This window comes from Grus americana, chromosome 14 (assembly GCF_028858705.1).
Source record: "Grus americana isolate bGruAme1 chromosome 14, bGruAme1.mat, whole genome shotgun sequence".
NCBI classification, from domain to species: Eukaryota; Metazoa; Chordata; class Aves; order Gruiformes; family Gruidae; genus Grus; species Grus americana.
In genome coordinates, this window is record NC_072865.1 from 18,890,442 (window position 1) to 18,913,310 (window position 22,869).

Below are 22,869 nucleotides of genomic sequence, written 5' to 3' on the forward strand. Positions count from 1 at the left end.
ATTAGAAGCTCATATTTCTGTTAAAAAGTTTTGACGTATCATTTTTTATTTTACCAAAGTTTGAGGAGCAAATAGAACAGGTTGTCCTGTACAAAGGAAAAGTTCATTACTTGCTTTTTTACAGGGAATTACATCCCGTGACAATGTGAAAACTATCTCAGTTATGTAATTATCGCTATCAGATCTATAATCCGTAATGCAATAAACAAAATGGAAGATTTATAAAGCATTATAACAATAGCTCACTTAGAAGGACCACATTCCATGTCAGCCTGAAACCTTGACCAAGGATCACTCTTTTATAGCACCACAGAGAATCAGAGAGGGAACGCACAGCTCGTTGCGAGGATTCAGAAGTGATCAGGCATGTGTCAAAGTCATTAATCCCTCAGTGGTCTCCCAGTGCACCTGCTGCTCAGCACAGCACACCTTCACCAGCTCTTCTCAGGGACCTGGAGAAGGAAGATCCTACCGAACGCTGGCAAACAGCATTCTGTAACAACCAGCATCATCTTGGATGCTGTCAGGTGGGAGGAAAAGGTGGCGGGGGGAGGAACAGGCTACGAGGGAACAGATAAGAAAAGGAGAAAAGCTGAGTTGTTACAAGTTGATGAAAACTTTAGAACAGCAGAAGATATGATAGAGATTCTAAGAAAACAAACAAACAAAATCCCAAATGTGTAATTTACAGTACCTGGCCATGATATTTTTACAAACAGTCGTCTTACTAAGACTGGGATTCTCCATCTGACTAGTTATCAGATCCCATTTTCCATCAGTGGAAAGAAAACATTTTCAGGACGCAATTCACCTCAGCTACAAGGAGTTTTCCATACTAAATCCAACGATCACATACTGACATTGTCATTTCTCCCTACCACCTACAAATGTAGGCTAAGGGACAAGATGTAGACATTTGAAGTTTGGGAAAATAAATCTCATTTATAGTATCTGCTTAACAATACTGCTAATATTTTATTTAAGATATGTGAACCCTATTGAGGGACACTTTAAGGGAAACCAATATTAGGCCCTAAATCAGCAGACTTACCTGCACACCTTGAAACCAAGGCCATTTTGTGTTCTAGCTTGGAGCAGTAAATATTTGTGTATCCTTTTCTTCTGAAGAAGATGTGAAGGCTCCAAGAGGCGTCAGTGAAATACTGTATTTACTGCCCTAGCGACCGCTGGGACAGCAGGCTCTTGTATCAGCAGTGCTAAGCACCAGGAGAGGACACCGTCTCTTCTGCCTTCAGACACGAGTGCTCTAATCGCCAGTGATACAAACTGAAAAAGGAATTGCACGGTTTTCCACTGTGGAAAACCTTCCTCTAGACAATATAAACACCCAAAATGCATTTGGGAACGGATAATAATCTTAGCCCTAAAATTATAGTTTGCTAAGGAAGCAAATAAACGCCTTATTTAAAGTTTACGCAGGATAAACCCTACGCATGCTTAAAATACACAACGAGAGAAAAGGACCTCAGCCCACTATTTGTGCGATACCCAAGGGGGACCAAGGGAGCCATTCGAGTCTGGCAGGTAACGTTTCTCTAGAATAGCCTTTAAAACACGGCCGTGACACACGCTTTGCACGCACAAGAGCCTGCAGCGGCTCAGCACGAGCTGCGGCAGTCTGCTGGGCGAGCCCTGGCAGGGCTCACAGCCGAAGCAGACGGTCTGCGGAGCCGCCGGGCTTCTGCAACGTGTTAAAGAAGCAGAGGCGAACGTTACAGCGTGCGACAGGGTTACGAAGGTGTGATGTCCATTAGAAGCCACTTAGCTTTATGACACAACACGATTTGGCAATGGTCTGCGAGGATATGCTGTAAATGCCGGCGTGAATTACATTATGATGCAAAGAGGGACTCATTAAATTAGGAATAGGATCTCTCATAGAAACCAACAAGCATCAGATGGAGCTGTGGAAAGAGTTCATTACATTAGAATATAAAAAGGTAGGCTGTGACATTTTGATTTGTTAAAAAAAGCCAAAAAGGCATCACATGAAAAGGGCCTATCACCATGTTACAATGTGCAGTAAAAGGCAATATAAATTGCGTTATGATTTTAATAGAGTAGTCATTGAGTTACAACGCGTAATTGAAGCCAGTAGGTTTTACGTAATGCCCCGAAGCAGGATTTGTTATCTTCCTAACAGCACGTACCAACCGCGACACTCTGCGTGATGATATGAAATTGGGCTTCTCCAGACTAAACGAGAAGAGGATTTTTCACACTTATGTTGTGTTACACAATAGAAGCCAATAGAAAAATGAATTATGATGTGTGGAAAGGGACACTTCCTAACCATATGCAATAGCTATGAAATAAAAATTCCTCCTAAGTGGGACAGGATGGATGTAAAATTAGCAGCACTACAAAATCGGGCCTAATAGTACAATAAGGAGGGAGATTCACTCGGGCTGCTTGCTCGTCTGAACCCAGCATGCAAGACAGGGTAAGGCATATTCAAGCCATAGTGACATTTACTTTGAGGAAAAGTTACTAGAGGAGTTTCTGAAGATAAATTTTTGGAAAACCTAAGCATATTTTGCAGAACAAATGGAAAAGAAACACTGCGTTACCTGGCAGAGAAACTCCTCGCGTGGGTATAAATGCTGGTAACCCCATTATTTTAGCAACGATACTCCAAATGCACCTGATAATGTTAATTTGACCATACTCCCTGTACTTACAGCTACTCCACCCTGGAGTACCTGGAGGAATCTGGAGCAGGGAGCAGACAGATGCCAGATGTGCTCCTTGACTTGCCCTCACACATCTGCATTGCCATCTGTACCAGACACAATCTTTATTCCCCAACTTTACCGTCTTCAGACCCCACGGCCCTCGCAAGCACACACACTGCTGAAGACTCATAGACTACACCTCACCCTTACACCTAGTTTTACTGACCCTTATGGTAAGGGCTGAGAGCAGCAGGTCGAGTAGAAATTCCTGACATTTTGTTGACAAGTAATAACTCTAGTGTTGCAGACAGCAACACGGCAACGGGAAGCAGGCTGGAATGGCCATACTACACCCATCCCATCCCAACTAAGCTGGTACACACCTACAGTGGCCAGTTTTCCCCTCTACTCTTCCCAAGGTTGGCCTCAAGCCTGCCAGCATCATCAGTGGTCATCACCTGCAGTAACAGTAAAAGCTGAACTCAATTCTGAGTTTCCCCCAAACACACACACACACAAAAATCTTCTTTCCTGTGTATATGCCTGTAGTATACAGGTATGAACCTGCACACTGGCGTGGACCAAACCTACTCAAAGGTAACACACAACCTCTACGGGAGTCCTCGAGGTGGATGCAAACTGCCAGATTCCCAAGAGATGCCCATTACTAACCAGCACGAGAAGCAAAGCTGGCACAGGGAGAAATGAGAGACGAGTAACAGATTTGGAAAGGAGGAGCAGGTCTCTCCCCAGTACGGAGCGGCAGAGCCCAGCCACGCAGCAGCCAGTTTCTCCGCACACCTCTGTAAAGGTCCTTTATTTGTTCCCAGGCTTGCGAGACCCGATTACCGGGGCTCCACCACACACAGGAGGACAGCTTTGGCATCTACTGCAGCGGGTGAAGCATGTAGTAACCTAGCAATTATTTAAATCAATTAACAAGCTACATTTCCATTTAGACATCTAGCAATGTCAGGAGCTTTCCAAGAGTCTGTTTCTTCTCATGGTCTTTTTCCCCCAGCATGTTTTTAATTATGGGCAATGCTAATTTTAACGAGTTGTCTGCCTTCAGTTCTGCGTGACTATAATGTTCTCCAGCTGATTTTAAAAAATCAGAAGGTTTTAACTTTTCAAGCTGCCTTTTCAACAAAAACAGCCGACTGTTAAACGGCTTGGCAGCCGGCCGCGCTCTGCAAACTGCACCGTGCTGCATTCCAGGCAGCCCTGATCCCTCTGCATCCCAGGACAGATCCATGATCCATGCACCCGCTGCAGAAAACCCGCTCGCCCGTGTTAACCCCTCCTCTGCCAGGCTACACCAATGCGAACGCACCTTCGCTTCGCACAGCTCAATTTTTCGCCTGCTTTTTCTTACTCAGATTCACTAAGCTTTGCACTATTTTCAAGCTATAGGAAGCATTTGTAGATTTTAAAGCCAAAAAGGAAAAGACTTATGATCATCTAGCTAACCACCCGCACAAGACAGCATATGGAATTTCATGTACGATTCCCATGTCAGGCCAAATCTTTTTGGTTCAGATAAGTTTTTAGGAAAAGGTTCAGTCTTGACTTGAATCATCCAAGTTATTGAGAAATGGCTTAGCAATTTTTCAGCAAGTTATGGGTAGTTCTAATTAAACACAAATAAATTAAATGGGAAATCCCCATTTCTTCCAAGACTGGAGGACAGCGCTTCCCTTGGGATTAATTTTGTTTAGCAGACAAATTTGTGAAGCTCATGTAAAGACTCTTCTACATGCAGTTTGCTCATAGGTGAGGTTAGGGGGCTGGCAAGATGGATTACCTGCAACCTCCCATCATACCTGTGCCACAGAGGTGTTAAATACAAAGAATTGCAGTGCACCCTTGAAATACTACCTGAATACTTGGCTTCTGGCCCGAGATCTTCAGCTGAAGGGCACGTTACAATTCAAGAGTGTTCAGGAATCAAACTGTGCAACCTTGACTCTCTGTTATCATCACCTGGCCAGACCTTCCCACTTCTAAAATACGTATAGCACGTGCAACCTTCTACAGTTTTGCATGGCAGCTCTCCCACTGATGCAAATTGTCACTGTCTTTTTTCATTGTATCACTTATATGTTTCCTAAAGAAACCTGAAAGGAAAAGTTAACACAAAACTCAGGGTATACAATGTTTGTTTGTCACTATGAAAACACATGTTCTCTTTGAATCTATACGCATGCTCTAGAATTGTATTTTGTCTTTGCTTATTTAAGAAACTTATGCCATCCACCTGAACCTCTTCATTTTTTTCCACAGCATAAAGTAAAATTTAATTTTGAGGAAGCAAATTAAATTTTCAGACTTTCCAATCCTGCAGGAATTTTATAGCTCATTTCAACAGTTCTGAAAAAAACTCAGATTTTGAAAAATACCCATGTGTTTTTGCAATGAAGCCGAAAGTCAACGATTACTGCATACACAAATAAATAAGAACGTACATATACAACCATCGACACAACAGAACATCTGAAGTTGTGATGGAATGGAGCTGATGGCTGAAAGGAGCCCCGTTAGTCTTATCTCTGCACTTATGAATTACTTAAGCTTCCAGCAAATTCAAGTATCATCTTAACAGAAAGAAGTCGTCTTTCCCAAAAAGACATCTATTTTGGCCCCCAAGTTTTAGATCATCTACATTAACCCTGCAGTGGTAAAGAAAAACAACAAGTAGATTTTTACTCTTATATTACAATGCCTCTTTCTCTGACCCACAGCATCATCTCTCATGAACCTGTTTTATTTGGCATTTAAATATCAGTCAGTATCTTATTTCTCTCCAGGCACACTACAATTTTGTATCAAAGTTAGTGTTTTCATTATTTCTTGCGAACTGAAGGCTAATTCACACTGTAATGACATTGTGCAGCTCAGGTATGGTCACAAAGCACGCCATACGCAATCTGTCAATGTAGAATCATAGAATGGTTTGGGTTGGAAGGGACCTCAAAGCCCATCTAGTTCCAACCCCCCTGCTGCGGGCAGGGACACCCTCCACTAGACCACGTTGCCCAAAGCCTCAGGTACTGATACTCTAAGGAAGTCCGTATGTCTTAAGAAACACTAGATATGAAAAACAAAATTTTCAAACACGTTCTAGCTATTTGAGAGTGGACCTGAAGGATAAACAGAGCAAACTGGCTGGACGGAGCCTTTTTGAACCGCTTACTGGGTTATAGTACAGAGACATTGGTCCAAAGAGATGGCAAACCCTGGAATTATTTTGAAAGAAAATTTCCCCTTGTTTCCCACTGAGCTAGCAATCTGCTCAGGTTTGCAAAAAAGAAATATGCAACCTAAGAGACTAATTATCATGTTCTTTTCTAGCACGCAAATGAATTACATTTGTTTCAGTAATGCTTTTACGATGCAGTTACAAACCCATCTCTACTCGGCCATGGCATCTTCACAAAACGAGGCCTCCTTTAGAAAAGAGGAGCCCAGGCGCCACCTGAACGGTAATCCCACAGAGCTACATCATCCTGACAAGAGAGAGAGAGAAAAGGAGCCCGGACCAAAGCCCGCTCAAGCGGCAATCCCATTGAATTCAACAGGAGCTGAAACAGACCCTATACGCGTAGTCAACACGTGTGCCTGCATATAAACACGGTGCAGCCACCTAACGTATCCTTTCTGTGCCATCATTGTCTCGGACATCGTAAGGGGAAGCATCTAACATTACAAATTAATGAGTGATTTATAGACTTGTCATTATTCATGGCTATAAAACATTATAATGCTCTAAATAAGTAAAAACATTTTTGCAGCTGCTGCAAATGTTTCATTCCTAGATGTAAGCTTGGCCAAGAGCACAGGGATCTCCGCGTAAGTGCCAAATTCACAGTGAAGTAATTAGCATGTTAAAAAAAATATATACCTAATGCAGTACGCCTTAGCCAATGTTTTAACGTGACCAATGCTGATAACTAACGGCAAATACAAATGTTTCCCAGGCTGCTCCCTTCCCGACAGGTAACTTTATCCCTTGTCCCAAAGGTGTGGAAGAGCAAGGATGAAGTGTTACAGAATTGGAACGACGTTCCGCATTACAGATGTGTAAAACAGCTGGGTAAATGATGTCATTAAAAATACTTTGCCACCTCTGCTACTTGCTCTTGTTATTAAAAGCAGACATTAACTTCCTTTACCTAATCACACTGTGCAAACCTGTTGTGTCAAATCCTCAAGTATGTTCTGTTCCTAATTAGCAAAGACAACCCACAGCTGCTTCCCATAAACTTCTCCGACCGGCTTTGAACTTGCCGTGCTGCAACGCAGATGTGTTTTGCTTCTGAAATGCACATTTTTATCTGGATAACAAAGTCTTCTTCTGAAGAATCCCTGTGAGCTCTATTCCAAACCAAAGGCCCATGGAGCATGCACGGACCACAACAGAAAATGAAATGGAAATAAAACCATAATGGTTTTTCTCCATCTTTCCATCACAAACACAGACAAAACTTCAATATGAGAAGTGGAGCTCGTCTGGAGACTTGAAGTCAACCAAACCTCTACTGAGCTTCTTGGAACACCAAAGGCAGTTCCAAATTCCCCTAAAAAAACCAAGAATATCCCAGCGGCTTTCAATGGTGCCGAAATACAGCTTCTATTAATAAAGAGGAAACAGAGTACGTGCTTTAGAAAATAGCGGCCTTAAATATTAGTATTGCTCTACGTTCTGATAGTGTCACCTTTCTGATGCAGCAAATCCAAACGCTCCTGTGAGCGCACCAAGCAAAACTTTCATGGCTACTGTCCTAATCGCGGGCAGAGCTTTCGGACATGCTCGGCATGGTTCAGCCCTGCTCTCGCTGAAATCCCAGGTACTAATCGTGCTGACTTTAACAAGAGCCAAGTCAGGTCTGTGCTGAGAATGGAGTCCCATCCCACAGGCACATGCATTTTTTCCTTGCTTTCATTGTGCTTTGCTAGTAGCCCAATATACCCACAGTATTTGTTTACAGGTACCAGTGTACCCTCAGTAACACCACATGGGATCATCCTAACAGGCAAGCGTGCTCCGCTGTCATCTGCATCCATATACTGAATATTTTCCTTCCAGTAACAGCATAGTTCTCCTGGATTGTTGTTCAGGAAGAAAAAATTGACTACATATTAGTAAACATGGATAAAAGTAGGCTATATGATAATCCTATCAAATTTCAATGGGCTTTAAATAACTCCAGCTGACAGCATTACAGCTGTTTTACTCCACTGTGCAGCAGGATACCAAGCCAAAGAACCACTCAGTGTCTCTCTATAATGACTGCCAGTAGCCCCAAAACATGCACTCGTAATAAGAAAATAATAATCTTCCTAGCCTGGATGGGGACTACCAAAGAGTAATCCAATATAGATTGTAAAAGGAGGAGTAAGTCGGTATATTCCTTCTGCTTTAAAATTAAAGCAAGATTTTAAGATATTCCTACTGGATTCGAGGACTCACAGCTTCTTACAATGCCTTGTAACAGCACAGGGTCACGTCTTCTGCTGGCATTCCTCCACTTCAGCTAGAAGATAATTTAGTTCCCACTAAGATCTAAACAAGATATACTTTTCCCTGCACCGCAGCAGGGGAAGTAGTCTGACATTGCAGAGGCACTGAAGGCATTTGCCCTCAGCCCAGTTTTTTGCTTGCTGGGATCCTTTGGACTTCGGGAACATTACTCTGCACTTACGCTGATGTAACTGATGTCAAGCATCATGACCCAAGTTTGTATTAACTATTACAAACACTTTTCTTTTTTTGACATAACAGATACTCAGAATTACAGCACATTCTCAGAATTATCTTCTCCATTTCCCCTTTTTCCAGTGCCTTTACTTCTATCTCCCATCAGATTCATTAAGAAATGCAGGTGCATTCCTTTTTTTCTTTTCACTAAAAAAATCAAAACAAAAGGTAAATAAGTTATACCATTATTCTTACACTATTATTTCTTTTGGAAAAGTTTCACATGTGCAGCTCATTCTCCTTAAAAGCTGTGGCAAACAAATGTTCTTTTTCCTATCGTGTTCAAGCTGAAAACAGAAATACAACCAAAATAGTGTGAATGGTCCTTTTGTAAGAAAACTTCTTTCAGAGGGTTTTTTTAATCCCTCAGTGGGTCTAGCAAAAGGTGTAAAATGCTCCCTAATAGATCGTTTCTAGAGTGAAGTCAAAAGTCTTCAGCATAAGAGCTGAACACTTTTATTATTCCTGCTAGAGTCATGATAAAAAAATGGAAAAACAAGATGAGAAAGTCCCGTACTAGGAAAATCCTCATAGCTAGAAAACTCAAAGCTCTGGGCAGAGGACACAGCTGCCTAGAGAGGAGAAAAGCAGGGATAATTCCTATTCCATCATAGTCGCTTGGCTGTATAACTACTGAACCTTACGTCTTCCAAATTTACTCTACTATTGACGGGAGCTGCCTAGGTTTTCGCATGCATGAAAAATAACCTTTTGCAGTCCAGATAAAGGAGGCAGACATGTACAAAGTATTAATTTTCCTTGTGCTTCCTAGCAAAATCTTAAAAAAAAAAAAAAGATATTTACCTGATACAGTCAATATTTCATTCAAATCAAAACTGAGTATTTCACTTTTTCAAGCTTTTAGGAATGATTTTCCAGAAAACAAGCTAGGAGTAGAAGGGACAAGCCAGGCAGGAAAAGCTAAATTGCTGGTCCTTCTGCAAAGAAGCAGAAATTGAAAAGCAAAATGCAAACTCATAGCTATTGAGGTACCTTCTCAGTGGCTGCAGCTGTACTACATGTGCACTCCCCCCTCCAGCCATCGGTCACGTCCTCACACAACTCCCTGTATGCATCCTTGCTTGTTGGCAATACAGCTGGTACGGAATTTTGCAGCGATAAGGGACGTAGGTAGGCATGGTCTGTAGCGTAGCATGAACGTCAGGTGTCTCTGTTGAGAGCGCTCCACATAGCTTATGACACCAGTCTCAAAGATTAAACAAATCACTAGCAATTAGTCTTTAGATTTGATCTTAAATTGCTGCCATTTCAACTCACCAAGTTAACTTAATCCTGAAAACAGTTCCTCTACAGAAGGAGACCTTCTGCCCTAAACACTCGGGGTGACTAGTTGTCCTGATAGATGTTTTCTTGTCATGTGTCCCAGCACAAAATTCTGCCGGGTTTTGTTGCAATTGAATTATACCTCTTGCTAAGTAATCAGAACGTGCTGAATATTACTTTACTTATAGTCTTGCAAAATATATTTTAAGTAAAACAATTTTTTTTTTTACCACTTTTTTTCTTATGATAGATCTCAAGCATTGAAACTCTTTAAATATGACAAGTCATGTGCTACCACATACTTCAAGTACAAGCAAAAAACCTGCATCTATCAAGAGTTCCCGGCTCAGGTTGGTTGTTTTCTCCACGTTACAGGCTCATAAGGAAAAGTGAGTTCACAGTAATTATTTGCTGCTTTGGTTTTACAGCCCTTTCCACTCCTCATCCCAGCTATACTTCACATCTTGATTTATTTAGCTTATATCTTTGCAAGGTGTGAGACGATACAGAAACGCAACGGTTTGGTAATTTATAAGCACACCTCTTCTTCATCCTGGGGACATGGGATCTGTCCTGGAGATAACACGCAGATCCTCGGCCGGCATGCAGCCATGATTCACTTTGTCAGGAGCAGCCCAGGGTGGATAGGTTTGTTTAGATTAATGCTATCATCGTTGGTTGTTAAGAAAACCTTCGCTCATAAACTAATTTGACAGGAAGAAGCCATTAACATTCTTGTCTTTATGACCACCCCGGGTCTGTAAAACTGACACACACTATTTGGTTAAGACAGGCTCAAAAGAATATTCAAGTCAAAATTCAAACTGCTCTATAACTGCGTGTTTCAGCACAGTTTTCGCTACCTTTCTTCCCAATAACACATCAGAAATATCAGCAGTTTGTAACAGCTCTTCAGATCGGATGACAGCAGAACAACCAGCCTTTGCAAATGAACTTCAGTGGGAAAGCACTGCTGAGGAGCAAAGGGAAGCGTCCCAGCTGAGCACAAACAGCAATACCAGAGCTCAGGACACACTATCAACCAGAGCACCAAGTCTCACAGCTGAGCTGTGCAAACAGAAAGGCATCTCATCTCCCTGCACGGAAAGACGGCAAATCAGAAAGAGATCGATGTCCTGGAGAGCCAAGAGAAGCTGAAGAGGCAATGGGATTACCATGGGAAAAGCGGGATCGAGTTATTCTTCCACCAGCTGGCGGTGGATGGAGTGAAGGCTAAAGAAAGGACAGGAGCTGCTTGCCTTTAAATGACATTTGGAGAGGGCGATGAGTAGAGGTACTTCCGTTAACAACTTCAGGATTGGCTTTTATGGGTTTTCTTCCCCTCTATTAGCTCTTTTCAAGAATAAGATTTTTTTAACTTGCAGTTTGAGGTTGGCTGGACAGCAGGACAGCAGGCTCCTTTGGTTATGGGGAAGTAAGTTATTACAGTTCACAGGTCAGCGTTGCTAATAAGCAACCAAATATAGGAACCTCCTCAAGGACAGCGCAGCTCAGAAGGCTGTACTCATGCACTGAGTAGCAAGCGAAAGTCTACAGGTCTGGTTTGGATAACCTCTAAAACATTCAGATGCTTTTCCAAATCCCCTTGGCTTGGAAACCAGGCTGGCAAACTCTCCCTAGCAGTCTGATTTTTTTATTTTTTTGTCTTTGGCACGTTTTCCAATGCTTCCTGGTTTTGGCTGGGATGGCAATACCACAAGAATGGTCTTCCTCGCGTATTCCAGAAGTTTCGCTTCCAGTCCCACCTCAAGCTAGGGTGTGCCGAAGCATGCGGAAAAGACAAAATATGAAACACTGCTTGATCACACAGTAGTCTGGATTTTCTCGCTGTATATACTGGCTAGAGGGCTCGGTCACTATAGAGAACAGCTAGCCTGCCTCTCACAACAAACTGTTCTGTAACCATCGATTCAAACTACTACATTATAAAGCTACACATTTTGTATGTTCTCATTATTGAGGGTTCTGAGACCCATTACAAACAAGAGAACTAAGTTGCCTATTTATTTATTTGGTTTTATCCCTATGTCTATTCATTTATTAGGGGTTTTATCCCTAAAGGTCCATTATTTTCCCCATTTTCTTCTCTTCAGTAAAAGTCTCACTACAACGCTCAAGACACAGACATGTTCTGCATGAGCTCAACAGTATTTACACCCAGAACCTACAGAATTTAATGTAGTCATTGACAAACCTGTAATGGTACTGAACTTGCTTTAATGAGCACATACTGCTTGATTTAGGGACCAACTCTAGACGCCCAAGTTTCAGATCTTGTACCAAACACCGCAAGCAACATGCCATTTACAGAGCAAACTGAACAACTGTTACCTACAGAAGTCATCACACAAATGGCAAGAATTGCTCTACAACTAACAGATGCGTCATATTTATCTGAAGAAACTAAATTTTGTACTTTTCCATTATTTTATTTACATCAGAGTAACTACATCGTGAGTTACTGCAATACATACCCTCCCACAACAGCTCCACTATAGGAGTACAGACTAAAGTTCAACTATTTTGCATTATCAATAACATTAATCAAGAGCCCGAGTGCCTCCCGTGTTAACTTCTGCGAAAGCAAATGAGTGCAGAGCACCTGGAAACGTCGATGGCAGCTCTTCACCATAGACAGGACCACAGCGAACGTGTGGCACAGCCAGTCCCTGGGTTTCCTACATGGGGCAGTGCAAACCTACTGGTGCACAACTCGCTGAGCGAAGCACTACTCAAAGCAGGGTGAACAAGAATTCCCAATATATTTCCCCACTCAAATTAGCCTATGTTCCCCATAGAATTTTTTTGCTTTTTCAAAGTTTTGATTCAAAAGCTTCTCACTACGGAACATAAATGTGACAGAGGACTTCTGTTTATACAATAGACTAAAGTACTGGGTCTGTCCCTTTTTTGCATGGTTTTATTTTTCCAAGCAGTGGAGATCATCATCTGCTACTCACTGATGCTGGCAATCTGTAGTATGTTCTCATCATATTTACATTTATTCTTTGAGTGCTCGAGCACAGGCGTTCTTCCCACTAACAGAAAAACAGACCATGTGTTTCCTTCTCTTACTGCCTTCAGTAGTGCACCAGAACTTGTTCAAAAAAATAAGTGCCATCATTAGAGAGACTGCAATTACAGAAGTGATAAGAAGTTATTCAAATTCCTTCTCCGTATTTTTCAAGTCTGGGAAATGTGGCAAGTCCCAGAAACAGTTCTCAACACTTCACAGGTTTCCTAACTGACCCCAACAGTTGTCTTTTATCTTTCTGAATTGGACCTTAAGTTTCTGCAAAGGCGTAATTCATGAAGTGATAATAAAAATGATACGAGCTGATGAATTACTAAAGCAGCACAAGCAAATAAAAACGATACAAGCTGATGAATTACTGAAGCAGCACAAGCAAACAAACACTACTTATTTTAGGGGGTTGTCCCACTGATCTCGGGGTGGCTAGTGACTGAACGTTTGGCATCGCATTTACAAACATTCCATTTCTTCTTACTGTCTAGGTTTGAATATAAAGCTAAGAGGTTAAGTAGGAATAAAATGCACACTGTTACGGATGCACGGGACAGCAATTTAACAAGCACTTCAACATGTGCCTTTAACTTTGAACATGTGTTTCAAACCCACTGATTTCTCTGGGACTGAAGTACATGCTTAAGAGCTTTGCAGAGCAGGGAATAGTTTAGGGGATTACACATCCATTTAGAGTTGATGTATGTGCTCTACCGCTTTACAGCACAGACAGCAGATAAAGAGTCAGATAGCTCAAACAATCAAAGTGCTTAAGTTTTGTGTTCAGAAATATTTTCCATAGTACCTGGCATTACAGAGAGGATGTAGGTCTTAATCTGTTCTCATTTTTCCTGAGCCATCTGTTGCCTCTTGGACTTACAACATTTAAAACAGACCGAAAAATTAAGGGAATCCTGTCTAATTAACATTAAAGCTTTCAGCCTTATCTAAGGCTTTTCACTGCTGTTAGCACAGGAAAGACGTTCCCACTACCTAAATAAGCTCAGTTTTCCCAGCCATTGCTGCATCCTCTGAACACCCATTTTAGACCTATAGGAGTAGAAAAAAAAATGCAAAAAGACACTTTAAAAGTCAGGCTGAGCTTCTGTAAGAACACTGGTCATGTCATGGTAGAGTAGGTATGGTTTGTTTGGTTTGGTTGGGGTTTTTTTGTTTTCTTTTTACCAGAAAGCAATGCAGGATAACATAAAAGATGTAGGTGGACACTCAGTTGGCTCTACAAGCAGTAGACTGTTCTTCTCAGACATTCAGCTGTCCTGGAGGACAAGAAGCTCTCCATGACCAGCAATATGCCCTCGTGGCCAAGAAGGCCAACGGTGTCCTGGGGTGCATTCAGAAGAGCGTGGCCAGCAGGTCGAGGGAGGTTCTCCTCCCCTCTACTCTGCCCTGGTGAGGCCACATCTGGAATGTTGTGTCCAGTTCTGGGCTCCCCAGTTCAAGACAGACAGGGAACTACTGGGGAGAGTCCAGCGGAGGGCTGAGAGGATGATGAGGGGACTGGAGCATCTCTCGTGTGAGGAAAGGCTGAGAGAGCTGGGGCTGGTTAGCCTGGAGAAGAGAAGACTGAGAGGGGATCTCATCAACGCTTACAAATATCTAAAGGGTGGGTGTCACGAGGAAGGGGCCAGGCTCTGTTCAGTGGTGCCCAGTGACAGCACAAGGGGCAACGGGCACAGACTGGAACACGGGAAGTTCCATCTGAACATGAGGAAAAACTTCTTCCCTCTGAGGGTGACCGAGCACTGGGACAGGCTGCCCAGAGAGGTTGTGGAGTCTCCTTCTCTGGAGAGATTCCAAACCCACCTGGATGCCATTCAGTGTGCAACCTGCTCCGGGTGATCCTGCTCTAGCAGGGGGGTTGGACTAGATGATCTCCAGAGGTCCCTTCCAACCCCTACCAGTCTGTCAATCTGTAAAAGATGATCTGTGCCCAAAGCTGAGTGCAGAGGGCAGAAGAGAAGAGTACATCTCCATTACCTGCTAGGGTCATGCTCAGGAACTGCCATCTCTTTGTAGGAACAGTTCAGAGAATTTACTGTCCCAATTACCTCCCTGCATGAGGCTGCTGTACGAAGCAAATAGCCTAGGAAAAGGAGAAAACCTCACTCCTTCACAGAGAGTCATCACTGAGACGTCCTGGGCACATTATTTGGCTTTACGCTGGAACCACGCACAGGGATGACTCTCCCTCAACCACCACCGTTGTAAGTGGAGCTAAATCATGTGAATGCCCCAAGCTGAGGAAGCTATTCGATGAGGAACCATGGGAACTCACGGTGTTGGCTATGAACTTGTGTTTTGCAGATACTGAAGGATTACAAACGGAACAGCGTGAAAGCTGTACTACCTACGCATCCTCTGGCACACTGTGAATATACCAGCTCTGCTCGTCCACAGCATGAGGTGACAGTCCCTAATTAAAAGGGACATGTATTTGCATACCAAGAAGCCTCCAATTCAAGCATGGCTAGCACAGAACTACAGCAGTTCTAACTTGCTTTTGATCTTGGGACTAGAATAATTTTCTATCATAAAAATAGCTTTAAGTAACATTTGTTTCACCTTCCTGGTCATGGTTCAAACACAGCTTGGCCAGAGCAGAAAACCTGGGCCACGGGCTTCTTTCTAAGCAACATCTGCCTGAGATCCAGGGGGTGGAAGATAATTTTTTTTGCATTTTCTAGGAAACTCTGAATTTCTGATAAATGAGAAAAAATTAGTTAGCATGGTAAGGAGGACACATATGTTTCAAAGTGAAAGCGTGAACTTCAGTACTGCCATTGAAAACAGAGGCACTGGGCAATGGTGAAAAGTGTTGTTGATAGGACTGCATTATCTGTCCGATAACCGTATAAAGTCATAAGCCATCACAGCCACATCTCCAGAACAGGTTACTGTTCACGTTAATGGACCCCAAATGCAGCAGTTCCTCGTGGGGTGGGCAGTAACGCAGCTGGCTCGGCTGGGTGGTTTGCCAACACTCAATAACAGCTCACCTCGCAGTCATGGACGTTGATGTTTTTCTGTTACAAAAAACCAGCTCTAGGACGAGGTACTATGGCATCTCCTCTTGACTTGAAAAATCTGTTCTGAAAAAGCCTGTTTTACTTCAAATAACAACATAAATGGGAATTAAAAAATATTTTCTGTCCAACTGGGATATGCAGATCACGCTATTAAGATGAGCGACACAGCTTCTCTCTCTCAACACCGGTTATCTAGCCAGTGCCAATCTTCATTCCCTTTTTCATCAGGGAGTAATATCCTCTGACACAGAACACAGGCACATAGAACAGAGCCCTCATGCTGCCCTTTTACTGCAATCACAGACAAGCGTTAGAAGAAAACTTTCCCACCGAGCCTCAGCTGACTCTTACAAGAAACAATGAATAAATCTGCCTCTCGGTTTCTTCACAGTATTTTACTGATAGGAATATTTAAGGGGATTAAAAAAACCCAGAAACACTGCAGGGTGTCATGAAAAGGGAATTTTGCATTTGCAACAGTGTTTGTGTCACAAATTTGATTGAGAATTATGTTCTCATTAATAAACAAACCAAACATGTTCAATCATGTATGCATTTCTGAATAACCGAAAGAAAGCAACTCTAAAGAACTGATAGACTAAAAATTATTACACAAGTCAGTGAGAGAATTTGAAGTTACCTTTATCTGAAACTAAACTTTCCTGATGGATACAACAGAGAAAAAAGGTGAGTTTCACTGGAAGAACAACAAATATTGCACTAAAAAGCAAAATTTTCAAAGGCACCTTCATGACCTTGGAATCAATCCTCTGATTCTTCAAGTAAAATTGTACTTTCCCCATCTATACTGAAAAATAACACAGATTAAGTCATTTCCAAGTTACTATTTAATGAACCCTAAAGCCTCTTTAAAAAGTCAAGAAAACAACTGCTCAAATGTATCAAATGTTTTTCAAACTACAAAAATGATGACTAAATGCAAAGCAACATGATCTGGGCTCATTTGTGTCCTCACTCCTGGTTGAGAAGAAGGGGTAGCCCTTTGAGTCCAAGGTCCAAGATTAAGTGATTGCCTATGTTTTTAATGAAACTTGATGAAATAAGGCAAGAAATTTCAAGTCTCAGTTATCCTCAAAAAAGAAAATATGAGATGTCACTTTTTATCAGCTATATATAAAGATTAAAAAATACAAGTTTCTTCTAGACATGTGCTCAGATTTCTGCCTGTTTCTGTCCATTCTGGTCATCTCATGTTAAAACAGAAAGAGTAGAAAGAAAACCAGAAAGGGTCTGACCTATATTAAAGGTACTTCAGTCAATGAATGGAGCAGTAGAATAAGACAGATTTCCTTAAGTTACAAAGGGAAAATGTAATTTAAGGGGGGAGAGCCAAAGCTGTACTATTTGGAAGTGCCATAAGCCTCGGATGGCGGATTTAATACAGCAGATATTGGGAGACGATTCCTAGCAGAGACACAAATTACATGTGCTGACAAGCAAGGTCAGCAAAGGGTAAATATTGTGCAAGAAATTACCCAAGGCTTCAAAAACAAACCACCCACTGTGGTTTGTTCTTATTAGTACAGGGATAGTAACAATTTTTCATGAATATTGAGAAAGCTAGTTTACAAAAAACAGTCCTGAATTTGGAGAGGTACTCGGGAAGTGTTATTTTTGTTGATGCTGTGCTCTGGGTGGTTTTGGTCAGCCACGTAAGGAACAGAACGGCATGAGAGCAGCTACCAGTGTGCGCACACACTTGGAGTCAGTCATATGGTGAGGTTCACCGGCAAAAAAAAAAATTCAGTACAGCTTCTCTAGGTACAGGTCGGTTTTAGATCACTTTGGTAATTGGCTACAAAGGGAAGAAAACGTTAGTTTTCCCACAAATACTCCCCCCCCCCCCCCCGAGTGACCACTTGACTAGCAATGCGATCTAGTAGCTATTATTTAAACTGTGGTAAAGCTAAATAATTCTAAATAATTCAAGTTGAAACCTCACTACACAACACTAATGACCACTAAATTTATGATATAAATATATAAGAAAAATGGAGGGGGGGACATTTAGAAGAAGCAGAGAGCGATAAGCATGGTTACCTGGTTCCACTCATGCCACATTAGCAATAGAACAGTGAAGAGCAGGGCACGAGTGCCCAAAAAGGGATAAAGCACAACCCTGGGTACAGACTGAGCATCCTCCCACCTGTCAGCAGTATCTCACACACAGCACGTTCTTGCTCTGAACACTTCTGCCGATTAACAAAAATAAACTAGCTAGGCAATGACATCCATGCATCGCTCGTCTGTGTACCCCGAAACACAGTAAAGGTCCCGGTGCTGAACAAAACAGGCTGGATGCTTTCCAAAGGAAGGAACCAGAAGCCGCTGGATCTTTGTCAGTGGGAAGGAGGCACAAAGGGATTCTGAATCCTGATGTCTGCTAATACCAAACGCATCAGGTAGTACATCTTTCACCATTTCTTATACAGATACGCAAGGATGAGATGGAGATGCTCCCAGGGTTGAGGAAGACTCAGCATCCCTAAGGACAGGCTGCTGTAGGACCCGGCTGAAACAGAAGCAATCCAGAGCTGGAGATCAACACCCAAGGGAGAAGTCAACAGCTGCACAGGGCAGTGACCGGGGCTGGAGCACACCACTGGATACGCAGCAGTAAAGCTCGCGCGTGCTGAGCTTTGTGAAGACTATTAGAGAAGGCAGAACCTCCCCAATACTCATCTTCAATTACTGATTAAATATTCAAAATTGCCCTTTCCACTGTCATCTCTCCTGCTAGAATGGGGACCCACGACCAATACACAATCAGCTGCTTAGCTTCTCTTTTTATCCTTTTCCTTGGCACCTGAAGAACCACAGGCTGTTTTCCCATCAGATGCTCCTATTTAAAAATGCTACAGAGTAAAAGCAAGATGAACTAGTGGCTGCACCCAATGTGATGGTCTGGCACGGGGTCTCTCACCTTCATAACACACTTTGTTGCTCTGAAGTGCTAGAGCTGCTGCCGGCCTTCTGCTCGTTGCACTTCGTTAGAGAACCACATTAATCTGCTGCCTAGGCTCACACATGCCCCCACTTGCCCAACCTTGTACTCAAAATAGAAAGTACGCTGCTTCTTACACAATTTTACTTAGATGGCATTTTCTTTCCCAAAATGACTTTTCCAGACTAATTTAAAGCAGATAAACTAAGAAGTACATTTAGAGATTAAAAAAAACAACCAAGCTCTTGAGCCACCAGCCCTGCAGGCTCAAATTCTCCTGCTACCTGCTTACAAGCAGAGGCGAGATGCAAGGTGGCCTGTCCCCACCTCAGTTCCCACAGGCAGAAACGACTCCAGGCCCCACAACACAGGCACCAAGTGCACATTTCAGTAAGACTGCCAAACAGGTTCCCGAGGAGGAGAAAAACAGCTCGGCTTCTTTCTGAGCTTTTGCATTAATGATTTCCAGTGAAGGGTATTTTCTGACACTACTGAACTGCAGAGTCATGAGCAGCCACCTTGCAGTTTATTTACTACGGGAAAAGAACTGTTGAGTGGAAACCTCCAGAAAACTAATCAGCCTTTTACTGCAAATTACGTATCTGGATAGTCATTGGTAAGAAAATAATGTAGTTATTACTCCATTTCAAGATTATGTGTTCAAGGACTCTGGCAAGTGCTACTTCTGTATTGAAATAAAACGTGTATCCGCTTTTTACCCTCTTTTTTTTCAAAGCTCCCAATGTCCTTCTAAGTATATAAACTTTCAATAAGTCGAGAGAAATTGTCAGAAACATTAATTCCAGAAGATTTATTAGCAATGGCTATAGCTTCTTCATATTAAGCAGATGTTATTTTTAAAGTTTCCCTCCCTTTTGTCTTCTGTAGCTTCCACCACACACTCAACTGGCTTTGAGTAATAACAAAACAAGTACATTTTAGCATTTGCAAAATACATATTAAGTATTTTCTAGATTCTAAGCAATGAAGAGCAGACACACGGTTCTGAGCTATTACCTCCGCATCATGTTTATGCTTTTTATTTTTGTCAGCAGTCACTGCATTTGTCAAGGTTTCTCAGCAGCAACACAGTATTTCATAAACCTCTGGCACGCTCCTTGAAGGATCTGGGTCTTTTACATGAGATAATGTAAGCTTTCTTTCTACTTGCTTGGAACAGGTCTTTTTGGGAAGCACCCAAACTCACTTCAAAAATATTTCTTCCCTGTGCCAGAAACTGCTTTTGAAGTCCTCTGCCCAACCCACAGGCATGCGGGTGCCAGGATGCTCCGGAGCGGTACCCAGCAGCCCATAACAGGAAGCGTGTCAGCACTATCTGCTCAAAAAGAGGGTGGAGAAGAGACGAGGGAGTGGTGCAGACACTCAGCGAGTGGAAAATCATATGACATGTCCTAGGTCTAGGATCAGATCACGGATGGGTCAAATGACAGCCGTTCAACTCTCGAGATCAAACAAGGCTTTATTCTTTCATATATTTGGCCCCTGCATGCGAGAGCGTGTTGTAATATCATGCTTTTTAAAGTGCAATATGCAGGAAATCGTATTTGAAGGGTCTGGCATGTATGGTATTTTTACGAAGTTCACTTTTCCCTTTTGCTTTTCATCTGTTTTCTACATTTTTTTTTCAGCATGCTTTTCCTTCTGATTTATTGTTTTATTTTTCTATTTTTAAAATAAGAAGTATTTCAACTTAAGAGCGTTTAATGTAATGCATATGAAAATTAGCAATGGACAAACCTCAAGCTCTTTAGAGGTCTGATCTGGCTAGGAGAAGCATCCAGAAGTTCAGAGGCTTATCCAAAGCTAATCTGAAAATTTCCAAACCTCTTCGGTCTAGACAGAGGCATAGGAACCCATTGGCTCAGGACTTCCACCACCGACTGGGCTTGCCTCTCACGCGGCTGCTCCCTCACTGAACAGCCAGGACCAATTTTTAATGAGTTCTTGCTGAACAGCACAGAAGATATACAAGCATACCCCTTTTCTCTAGGCAAAACTGGGCTCTCGAGACGCTATTCCGCAAAACAACAAACAGATGTAGGAGTCCCGTTGGAAACTGCGAGACCTAACACACACGCCCAAGGGCTTTGCTTCGCAGAAATGCTTTGCCAAATTTAAGCTCCATGGTATGATTAAAATTCATCCCCCCCCATCTGCCCTCATTATACTTTGAAGGAAACATTTAATGCCTTCACACACATTTACATACGCAGCATCTATTTCATCAGACACAGAAGATGAACATCCTAGCAGTGTATGCCACACACGTCAGCTGAGAAGATACTGACGGGTAACTTTTCTGTGACAACTTCATAAAAACCTTAGCCTCTAAACCATGATGTCACCTAGAACTCATGCCATCCAGTGTTTTAAAGGACCAGACCCTCGATTCCACAAAACACCACATCTCGTCCTGATATCTGATCTACCCAACACAATCGCACTGGCAAGGTGTTGGTGGTTCCTGGTATTTTCTAAGGAAATGCAAAGTATCAAAGACCAACGCTTTTCTCAACATGACAGCTCTGCTTTTCCATCTTTGGCCAGCAGGACTAAATCCATAGCAGTACAAATTACAATTTCACAGCAGCTGATCAAGATGAAATTGAAGAAGTTGATTCAAGTTCCTTGTGATTCTCAGCATGTTGGAAGGAAAGCAGACTGAAGAAAAACTCGATTAAGTTGATGTGTGACAGCAAAGCAGATGGGACAAAGGACACAGACTGATATTGCAGAACGATATCTTTTAAAGGAGAAATTACTATGCAGAACAACAAAACAGAAGTGAAGGGCAATTGTAGGGAAAGGTCCAAGAAGATTATTTCTGTAGATGACTGTAATGCTCCTCATCAATAAAAGGGACAATACCCAAGAACGCAGGAAGGCACCAACCTGAAAACTTTTTCAAGGGCCCTGGGATCCTGTGGCAAACTGAGGACTGGAGAGGACACCATGACAGTAATAGGAGACTGACACAGTAGAATCATAGAATCACTTAGGTTGGAAAAGACCCTTAAGATCATCAGTCCAACCGTTAACCCAGCACTGCCAAGTCCACCACTAAACCATGTCCCTAAGCACTACATCTACATGTCTTTTAAACACCTCCAAGGTTGGTGACTCAACCACTTCCCTGGGCAGCCTGTTCCAGTGCTTGACAACCCAACAATTTTTCCTAATACACAATCTAAACCTCCCCTGGAACAACTTTGAGGCCTCTTGTCCTTTTGGCCGCTTTATATGTTACAGTTGGGAGGTACCACAGAGAAACCGAGCGGTATCCAAGTCCGTGCTGAAGTCAAAACTGCTGTTCGTAGTAGGAATTTTGCAGTAAGACCTTCACCTGATGAGGAGGCCAGCCAGGAGGATGAGGAAGGAGTTCATCTGCAATAGACACCCACTCACCAGATGACACAGCTCATAGCTCAAATTCCAGAATGCTGATGAGGTTTTACTTAAATATACTAGGCAACACAACTACTTCCAAATCCTGTGAGTTTATACTGATTGATATATTAATACACCTCAGCAAGCTCAACAGCTGATGATCTTTTAAAATAAGGAACCATTATGTCTTAAATAGCATACAATTACTCTACAGAATTTAATCCAGCAAGCAGTCCCATGGCTGAATTCTAAAATGGGAGCAGATTTTTATGAGCATTAGCAACATTTCTGATAATACATTAAAGTGCTAAGACCTTTTACCAGCTGGATTCAAAAGATTGTCTCCAAGGCTTTGCTTAGAATTTCTAGTTAGACTAGGGAAGAGGAAGGGCTGAAATGTGCATGTGTGTTTTCTTGAGGCTTTCACATTCGTCTAAATGTTCATTTCTTAACAATGCCAACCCATAAGTTGCCAGACCTGTCAGACCAGCAAGACAAAAAGCTGTAAGTCTTGCTCCAATATAACTCAGAGAAATGCCACATATTTGATCATATGATAACCAAATATCTCAAATCCACTTAAACAAATGATATAAATAAGACTACTCCTGAATTCATTTATATCCACTCAAATTCAGAGCAAAGGGACTGGTACAATAGATACT